We start from the raw sequence: 10,009 nt of genomic DNA on the forward strand, positions 1-10,009 counted from the left end.
AGAAATTAACTACGACTAGATTATGTACAGGGCACAGTACTCTAATAAAGATAGTAAAACTATGAAACTAATATGTACAAGACTTGAGTGGTAAACTTTGGAAGCAAAGACTAAGGACGGATCTAAGAGTAGTAGTTTGGACAAGTAAAACTAAAGACAAAAATATAAATGTAAAGTTGGCTCACGTGTTTGCAATTAGCAGAGGTAGATGCAAACTCCTTCTTTCTCCTTCCCTCAGGGAGTAGGGATGGCTCTGATACCAAATAGATAGGGAGAAAGGGGGCAAAAAGGCTGCCGGTGAGACCTGCTAGAGGCTAGGAAACAGACCCCAAACTTTCCAACATAAAAGGTAGTTTAACGACCATTTAGGTGGCATGCCATATGAAATAAACACTTTTATCAAACACCACAAACATAGGGCCTAACTTTCCAATGGGTTTCAACAACATGGAGGCGGTATACCTTAACAAGTCAAAGCTTTTGTCGACACCACAAACATAGAGACAAACCTTTCCAACATGACAGGTGATTCAGGTCTATATAGGCAGCATACCATATGAAATAAAAGATTTTAATCTACACACCACAGTTTTCTTACAACTGAGATACGCATATGTATAGATGGTTTTCTTTTAGTTAAAAAGCCTTCACAAGCCTTAACAGGATTGGATGGCTTTAAAAATATAAGCTACACATCAAGGATGGTTTACCTTGGCAACAAAGCCTTCACAACCCAGAAGAGGGATCACTTGACTTTGCCAGTCTTAGAACACATGAGATTCCTTGTCTTCTAAGTACAGAATTGTTCCGTATTTTCCTAAAATGGGTCTTACAATGACTCTCCCTCGCCTATTTCCCTCAAAATGAACACAGAACAATATGTGCACTAAGGCATACCCCAGATCTGCATGTTCTTTCAGAGATATTGAATCTTTTTGGAAAGATATGGCATGGACTAAGCCAATTTCATTTCATATACATGGAAAGGACTTAGACATCTATGTCATGTGGACAAAGCCAACTTCATTATTCATGGAAAGTACTTAGGTATCTACGTCGCATGGACAAAGCCAATTTTGTTTCATAAACATGGAAAGTAAGGGAGAAGCATTATATTTTATGACCGGATATCCCTTATCTTTATTCACATCATGGATTTGGAATCTACGTGTTCTTTCACGGATTTGGAATAAAGATAAGATGGATTTCAGTTCAAATAAATGTTCTCCAAATAGGCTTAAGATGGATTTATTATACTTGTTAAATACTTGAAGCTTGTTAAAAGTCTAGCTTTCTCGGAGGATAAATGGATTTAAAGGATCCATATATCTATTGAAGAGATCTAGAGAGCAATCAATTAGCCCAAAAGATAATATTTCTAATGTGTTGAGCATGATAGTGAGTGACTGATGCCTGGGTGTCTTCTCTGATAATGGATATAAGGTAGAGATAACCAGCATAGATATCTACTGGATAAGTATCTACAGGGAAGATGTCCTTCATTAATTCTTCTTTTAGTGAGATGACCAATTCAAGGTCATCCTCTTTGTGGTGATAGATTTTAACATGATCAGCTATCTCTTCAAAGAAGTGGACAACGTTTTTCAATTTCTTAAGTTGAGGACAGTTTTTTGCAAGCTGACTAGGCCTTTTGTAGATGAAGAAACCATTCTTCTTCTTCTGGTAATCTACTGGGCTTCTTCGTCTAAAATACTTGGTTTGACTTACTACCTTAGGCTTGTCATAACAATATTGTTCCTTCCACAATAAGAATTAAGAATTGGGAAGTTCTTAATAATCTACTTTAATGCATATGTCTTCTTGCAATGACCATGCAAGGCCTGGAGGATTTCCTGTCTGATATATTATGTGTCTTTGCAGAAGGCATTCAGCAGGATTCTGGATGTACAATCTGACCGTATTATGTGTTGATCTCCTTCAGCCAGATTTTTCATTTTTCTGAAGTCCTGAGGCAAGGATAGAGTTGTAGCAATGGTTTTCTCTGCCTCTGTTATTGGTTCTTACCTCTTGTCTGGGACTGGATCACTCATCAGCTGAAATTGCTCAAGACTAGTTGAGAGACCACTGGTTTGCTGGAGTGTTTCTCTGACATAGATGGACATTCCTCCTCAGGCAGTTAGATTGATTGCTGTAAAGCATCTTCATTTTATTTATATGTTCATCAGCATAGAAGTCACTAGTAGGACTAGATGACTGTTTACTAATGAAACATGTCTATTGGCCAATGATGAAAATGTCCATTGATATTTCTTTCTCTGCGTTAAATACAGATCTGGGAATTTCTTCTATAGCTGGATGAGGATCATCAAGATCTTCATGTCCATCCATGGCATTCATCGAGGCTGGAACTTCTCTTTTCATCTTTCTGGACTTGGAACATTCTTTTTCAAGGTGTCCTTTGTTATGGAAGATGAAGCATTCGTGTTTGACCAAATTTGTCTTCCTGGAGGATTTGTCACCTTTATCGGTCAGCAACTCTTTGTCCAAATATTTCTCTTTTCTAGCTAGTCTAAACTGCATATATTTCCTGTGCCTTGCCTAATGCCTTGATTTCTGGGGAGACCCTTTTAGCTTTAGTGCTGGGTCCATATGCATATCATCAGAGTGGAGAGATTGGGAACATTCATCCGACATGAGGTTGCCAAATAAAGTTTCCTTATGCTTCTCGAAAAAATGGGAGTATGTATGGTTTGATGACTCTTGTTGTATAATCTCATCATCCTTTTGAACAACAATAATGGCATAGACTGGATTGAGGTGGATCAATTCAGCAGTTTTGTCATAGCATTTGAGAAAACACCTCTTTAGAGAAGCCTATTCGCCGTTATGGGATTTCTAATCAGGGATCTACAAGAGATCATCTGGAGTGGTAGAATCTCATTCACAGCTTGTGATCATTATGTTTGTTGGATCAACATCATTGTCATTATCGTCCTGTAGTCGTTCTTTCAGATCATATTTTGGTGATGATCTCTGGATAGAAGGAACCTCTGATGGATCATACTTTATATCTATTCTCTGGATCTCAAGATCATTAGCTGATACTATAGCAACTGGACCATGCTCGATGGGAGCATGGTGGATACCATTTTACCAGTATCATATGAAACCCGGCCAAAATACTTTATCTTCTTGACCTTTGGTGTCATGGTATCTCTCCTTATTTGTTCATCTTCTAGCATAGTAGTGAATCTCATTGATGAACAAAGCGAAGATGGTTGGCCTAATTCTAGTGTAGAATGGCCATATAAGAATACAGTACTAACTCTGGGTTTTTGTTGTATGGTACATTCATATTTCCTCTGAGTTGTCATGGCATCCTTTCTCTCCCATACAAACTTAGCGATATCGAACTCTTCCTTTTTATTTTTGGAAGCTGGATAAAACAACATTGGTGTGGATGGATAAGGTGGGATGGTGGAAAAGGGCTGGACTAGACCTCATGATAGATATTTTTTGGAAAATATGGTTGTTTTTTAGGAATTCTGGAGTTTAGCATGATCTTATTTCAGGAGATGGATCTATTCTACCAACGAGGACATTTCCTTCTGTTGTTGGTCAAGAAATGTAGTATTGAGGAGCCTATTGGGCATTTCTCAGGCTTTATAGTTTGCAGCCTGCTTTCCAGTGCTCTGATAAGTATGGTGTGTTGAGGGGCAATATAGGTAAGCATCTATGTGACTAAATGTAGAGAGGGGTGTCATAAGTATCTTAGGTTGAGCATCTATGTGACTAAATATAGAGAGGGGTGTCATAAGTATCTCAGGTTGAGTAGCTGCAATAGCCTTTCTTTTGCAGATTCAACAATCACAATCAGTCTTCCATGGGTAACGTCCTGAGAAAGGAAATTTATGCCACATCAGACTAGGACCCTCATGATTGAATTTTTTTTCCAATCATGTTGTCTCATAAAGCCAGTGAGGAACTTAAGGATGGTATTTGGGTCTTTTTCATCCGAAGGATCATTATTTGGGTTGTACATAGGGATATAGAAGGTGATTTTGGGTGGCCTTTAGAGATAGTGGTGGTCGAAATCATCAGTGGGGATGAGATGTTGAGGATGGACTCTCAACTTCTCATATTTAGTGACCCATGAAGCTGGGATAATGATGACCATTTTATCCCTAGATATGTTTCTCGGTATTTTGGTACACTCTGTGGTTCTATAAGCGATGGTCAAGAACAAAGAGTTCTTGAAACTTGAAGGAAGTAGGTTCATGTCATAGTTCTGAAATTGCCATGCTATATGATAGTGGTGAGTTTCCTGACCGATATCTCTGTCCTGCTGAGCATTAAAAATCTTGACCTGGATCTTCAATGCCTTCATTAGTTGTGGATCAGCTAACGGTATCTTGAAGTCAGGGAACACAGTGACAAAGATTGTACCATCATTGTCCAGAATCATCTACAATGTATTCAAGTTGGAATGTTGGTTCTTATTGAATCTAGTATCAAGAAGAGAAAGATGTGCCACAACTGGCCAACCTTTTCTTCCCTGATATGTCAACCTAATTCGCAAAACACCAATAAGGAGATGAGTAAATCCAAGACATTCCCATTTCTACGGAAAGTCCTCTGGCATCTGTAGTGATATGTGTTGACACCTAATTTTTACCCTCCACAACCCAATTTAATTCCGAGTTTCTTCAAGTTTAAGATAAAACCACAACATTTATTTTATCCGAATAAAGGATTTTCAAAGTATTTATTTGGCTAATGGGTCATTTTAAGTAATGATTATATATTACGTATTTAATTACACAGAATTTTATAATTTTGCTACTTAAATATTTAATTTACAAAAAATGGATTTTAATCAAGGTTTATCTTGAAACAAATTCAAATGATTAAAATCTCGATTTTAATATAACTTATTCTCAAAAAATAATTTATTTGGATAAATATGTGTTTGATTTTACTAAATAAAGAAACTCGGGATTAAGTGAGGTATTAATTTGTGTCGAATTTTGGTTTAATTTGGCCAATCTATTAAATTTGCCTATAATTGAAATCAAATTGGCCTCAATTGCTATGCAATTGGCTAATTGATTTTCAAATTGGCTAAAATTTAAACGTATTTATCTAATTCTTAATTCAATTGGGGATATCTATTAAATAACCCCAATTTCAGCCCATTTCTTATCCTTAATCACCAGCATAAATACAGCCTAACCCCTCGGACCATTTAAAACCTGACCCGGCCCACACTCTTAATAAACTCTTCTCCCTCAACTTAAGAAAATGATAACACAAAAAATGACAAAGAGCAACTCAATGACAACCTTAATCAAAATACGATAACCCCAAGCCAAAATATGGCAAACCCGTATCCCACAAAACTTGTACCCGTTTCACTCGCTTTCAAATGTCAAAAACCTAGAAGTTTCCTAAAGTTGATGCGCTGCTCCTCTCCAATGTTTGAATTTTGAGTTTCTTGGGTTGATGTGTACGATTTCATACAAAGTTGGCCAATTCTAATTGGTTTAGGGGTGCATTTCGTTTGGCTTTTTTAATTGGTCCACCGATGCAATTTCTGGGGAGAAATCCAAAAAAGGAGGTACGGATTGAGGTTGAAAAGCCAGGGCAAGGGGGAATTTTGAATCCCCTATTTTTATAAATCCCTAATTTATCCCTATAGGCCTTTCTATATATAGCACAACATAGAGCCATTGAAAGGGGATTTTTTTTTTGGCTCTGGGGGTTCAAAACTTTAGGGGTTGAAAAAAATGGTTTGAAATTGTGGGGTTCAAAAAAATTTGAAAGGAAAGACTAGAGAAAACAAAGAAGTAAAAAGAATAGAAAGAAGTCATAGGGAAGAGAAAGTTCAATCTCTGAGGTAGGAATCTTCCTTTTCGGAGGTTCGTCGACTAAATTAGAGCTTCGAGTCGAAGGCAAAAAAAATTTTCCGGTGGTCTTGATTTCTGCAAAGCTTCGAGTCCCATTTTGCTGCCCAACATCCGATTAGTCTTCAATTCCATTCTATTACTTTATAGTATCATTGTTGGCGTTGTGATAATAGGAACATATAGTAGTTCTGATAATTGTCTTGTGCACTAAAGAATTCCCTACATTCCTCGCTATTTTCGGTCCATCTTTGATGTTGTTGATGTAGAGATTCGATTAACTATTTAAGTGTAGTGTTATCACTATAAAGATTTGATTTTTATGATGTTAAGTATGGTGCTGTTGCGGTAGAGATTCAATTAACTCATTAAGTATAGTATTGTTACTATAAAGATTTGATTTTTATTATGTTAAGTATGGTGCTGTTGCGGTAGAGATTCGATTCACTCATTAAGTGTAGTGATTTGATTTATATGATTTTAAGTACGTGCGTCTGCTGCAAAGATTTGATTGATTTCTTAAATACGGTGCCACTGTAGAAATCCTGTTGATTTCTTAAATGTGGTGCTTGTTCATAGAAAGTTGATTATTTGTTTAAGCGTGATGCTGCTGATGTTTTCCCCCTTTTAGTGGTTGCTGATGTGTTCCCTCTTTTAGTGGTTGCCTTTTTGGTAGTTTTCCTGGGTGGATTATTCTGATTGTAAGATTTTAATGAACTTATGAGGTGCTCCAATAATTTTTCTTTGGTAATTAAGTATGAAGATTTTCTCTGTGAAAGAGTGAATTGATTTGTGAGTCTTGCTTTGATAGTCTAAATGGTGATTGTTTAACTAATTTCCACATCAGATTTATCTCTTTTCTTCCCCACATGTTTCCCTATCAGTTTATTTTCTTCTTTTGGACTGCATCTTTTAAACCGTGAATAACTCTGAGGTAGTATTATGGATTTGTATGAAGATTAGACCTTATTATGATTACTTGAAAAACGTAAATGCAACCTCCATGTGTAGTATCAACTTGTTAAAGATTTTATTCAGTTTGAATCAATTGTGTTTCGTATTTATATTGTCAAATGAATTGCTCTTATTTTGAATAAAATTCTAATTCTTCTCCTTTCTTTGGCATGGAAAATCTATGCGGGGTCCGAGGGGACTTTCCCTTTTCTCTAAATACATAATGGGCCAATGAAGCCCATCTCCTCGAGTCAACCTCAAAGTGAAGTACAAGAATCCATCACATAACATAAGAACAGAAGGAGTCAAAAGAAGAAGAAAATGGATTAAAGTTTCACCTTTGAAGCGGCTAAGAGACTCAAAAGTCTCATTTGTTGTTTTGTTTATTCAAGTATCATTGTCTTTATTTATTTTGTTTATTTATTTTATTCATTCGTTTATTTTGGCCACAAAGCCAAAGTTGTATTTAATATAGGTGGAGCAAAATTCGAGCCAAAGACTCGAAAACTAGATTAGGATAGGTGAAATGGGTTGAAGGCCTAATTAGACTAGGACAGGTCTCATTGATTTGGGCCCAATGGTCTAAATCACTTCCTTTCTCCCTTTCCCCTTTTTCTTTAATCTTGTTTGCCTTACGTGTTTTGCTAACCTAGTTAAATCCTTAGTCATGTCGCTAAAAAAACTGGTTTTGCATAAACACCAAAATATTCCAAAAATTGCTTTCTTTTCAAAAATCAACTTTTTTCAAGGTTAATCAAAGACGATTTTCAAATAGTCCTGATATCCGCAAGTTAGCGGACGTTTTAGGTGCCTAACACCTTCCTAAAGCTTTAATAGGAACCTCTTATCTAGAATCTCTAACTTAAAACAATTTTTCTATTTTGGATCGTTTGAAGTAATTCTCCAAAGGTTTCTTAATTCCTTTTCAAAAGTAAGTGGCGACTCTCAAAAAGTAAATTTTTTTCGTCAAAACAGAAATGGCGACTCTGCTGGGGATTTTTAACTAGGTTCTTACCAAATGTTTGATTTCGTCTTTTGTTTAACTATTTATGTGTTTATATGTTTCGATTTTGTAAAGTTTAACTATCGCATCTCAATGCATATTCCTGCATTATTTCAACGGTTTTGGGGTTTTGTGGATGTCTCGACCCCTATTGTTTATTTCCAATAATGTGTTGGAATTATGAACATCTTATTTGCCCGTTAGTCGTTTGATAGATGTTCGTATTTTCAAAATCAAGTTGTCCGCTTGAGAACCCGTGTTTAAACCCATGCTAGACACCTAGGATAGAACGAAACCAAAACTTTATTTTAGGCATGAGCCTAGGTCGACCCAATACCCGGGCGGGGTATTTGGCCCATTAGAAAACCTTCCCTGTGTCTATTGACCCCGATTCAAATATAGAAAAAACATATTTATGTTGAAGAAAATGTATTCCTATCTAATTCAATCCATTATCCTTTGGGGGTCGGGAAAAAACTTGATTTGCTTATTTTCATAGGAAGAATTGAAGCAAGTTAAGCAAGAAATTGATCGATTTGGGAGGTTGCATCTAAGGCATAGTTTGAACGTCAATGGATGTCACCAATATAAGAAATGGACGAAGCTAAGATGGCAAAGGCTGATAGAAGAATTACTCAGGAATTAGTATTTTCTATCCCCTGTGTGGGAATGTGTCTTCTTTCATGTTATTTCGCTTTACCTAAAGATTGTATCCCTCCTTTGTTATCTTTTGTAACCATTTATGCCCTTTTAGTTTCTATAAAAGTTAGGGGTTAATGGATTGACCTTAAGCAAGCATATATTTTTCTTCAAAAATCGTTAGGCCCAAACCCTTGGCTCAAAAGGGTCACCCCAATTAGGATACGCATTGTTATAATGTTTTTATGTGATATAACTGTCATATGTGTTTATGTGCATTTGTTTTGATCAAAGGAAAGTTTATCCGCTATGCTCCTATGGATAAATTTGGCTATGACACAAACAACTCTATGTGGCTATTTCTTGTCAAGTATTTTGCATTGCTTATCACATATGGAAACTAACACATTTGCCTTTGACTTGTTTTACTTTACAGATAATAGAAAAATACTCCATGTTGAAATAAGCTGGCAGAACATCCCTACTTCACCCGGTCAAAAGGGTATAAAATCTCATCCTCTGACCATCATTCAATAATGATTGGAAATGATGAAGAAAATGCATTGACCATCAGGGACAATTAATAGCGGAACCGAGTAAGATGATTATGGAACTCGCAAGAAAGTTAGAAATGCTTCGGGAGGAAATAAATTGTACTCAAGATTTGGCTAACCTGGCCACTACTGTCAATGCTCCCACTCCAGGAGGACACGGTACTTCACTCCAAATTCCTCCCCTTAGTACGCCTATTCTCAAAAATCATCCAAATAACGTATCGTCCGTCTTCTTTCCTCAAATTGTCCAATACACCAATCAAGAAAAATAACCCAGATGTCTACCATCCATAATATCCATCTCTAACCCCGCAAAACCCATCTCCAAATCCATTCCCAAATTCCCAGAACCCATTTTCAAATCAAAAAAATTCGCTCCTAAATCCACAAAATTCACTCCCAAATCCACAAAATCCATCACCAAATCGTCCATCAAATCTATCCCCAAATCCACCAAATTCATTTCCAAATCTAGAAAATTCTTCTTAGATGCGACCAAACTACTCTCAAATTCCACAAAACTTGTTTAATTTTCAAAATGTCCACCCCACCTACCAACCAGCTTTCTTTCATCTGTAAAATCAAGCCTCCCTTCCAACTCCTCCTTATGCCATCATATCCCATGACATTTTTAATCCTCTTCCTAATCCTGAGATGGACCATTACAAGAAAAAGGAGAAAGAGTGGAGGACCAAGCATGAAATGAAGTTTCTATCTATGAGTGAAGAGATCATGGCGATTAAGGAATCTCATGAAGCGGGGAACAACGATGGGTTAGGTTATGAAGATTTATGTGTTTACCCTGGAGTAGATCTACCAGAACGGTATAAGGTCCCTAAATTTGAAGTGTTCGATGGCATCAGAAATCCAATGGCCCATATGAGAAGGTATTATGATCAAATGGTGGGGCTAGGGAAAATGACGCATCATTGATGTGTTTGTTCAGCCGGAGTTTAAGTGGCGAAGCCTTAGAATGGTTCATGTCTTAGGAACTA

The sequence above is a fragment of the Capsicum annuum genome, chromosome 3 (assembly GCF_002878395.1).
Source record: "Capsicum annuum cultivar UCD-10X-F1 chromosome 3, UCD10Xv1.1, whole genome shotgun sequence".
Taxonomy (NCBI): domain Eukaryota; kingdom Viridiplantae; phylum Streptophyta; class Magnoliopsida; order Solanales; family Solanaceae; genus Capsicum; species Capsicum annuum.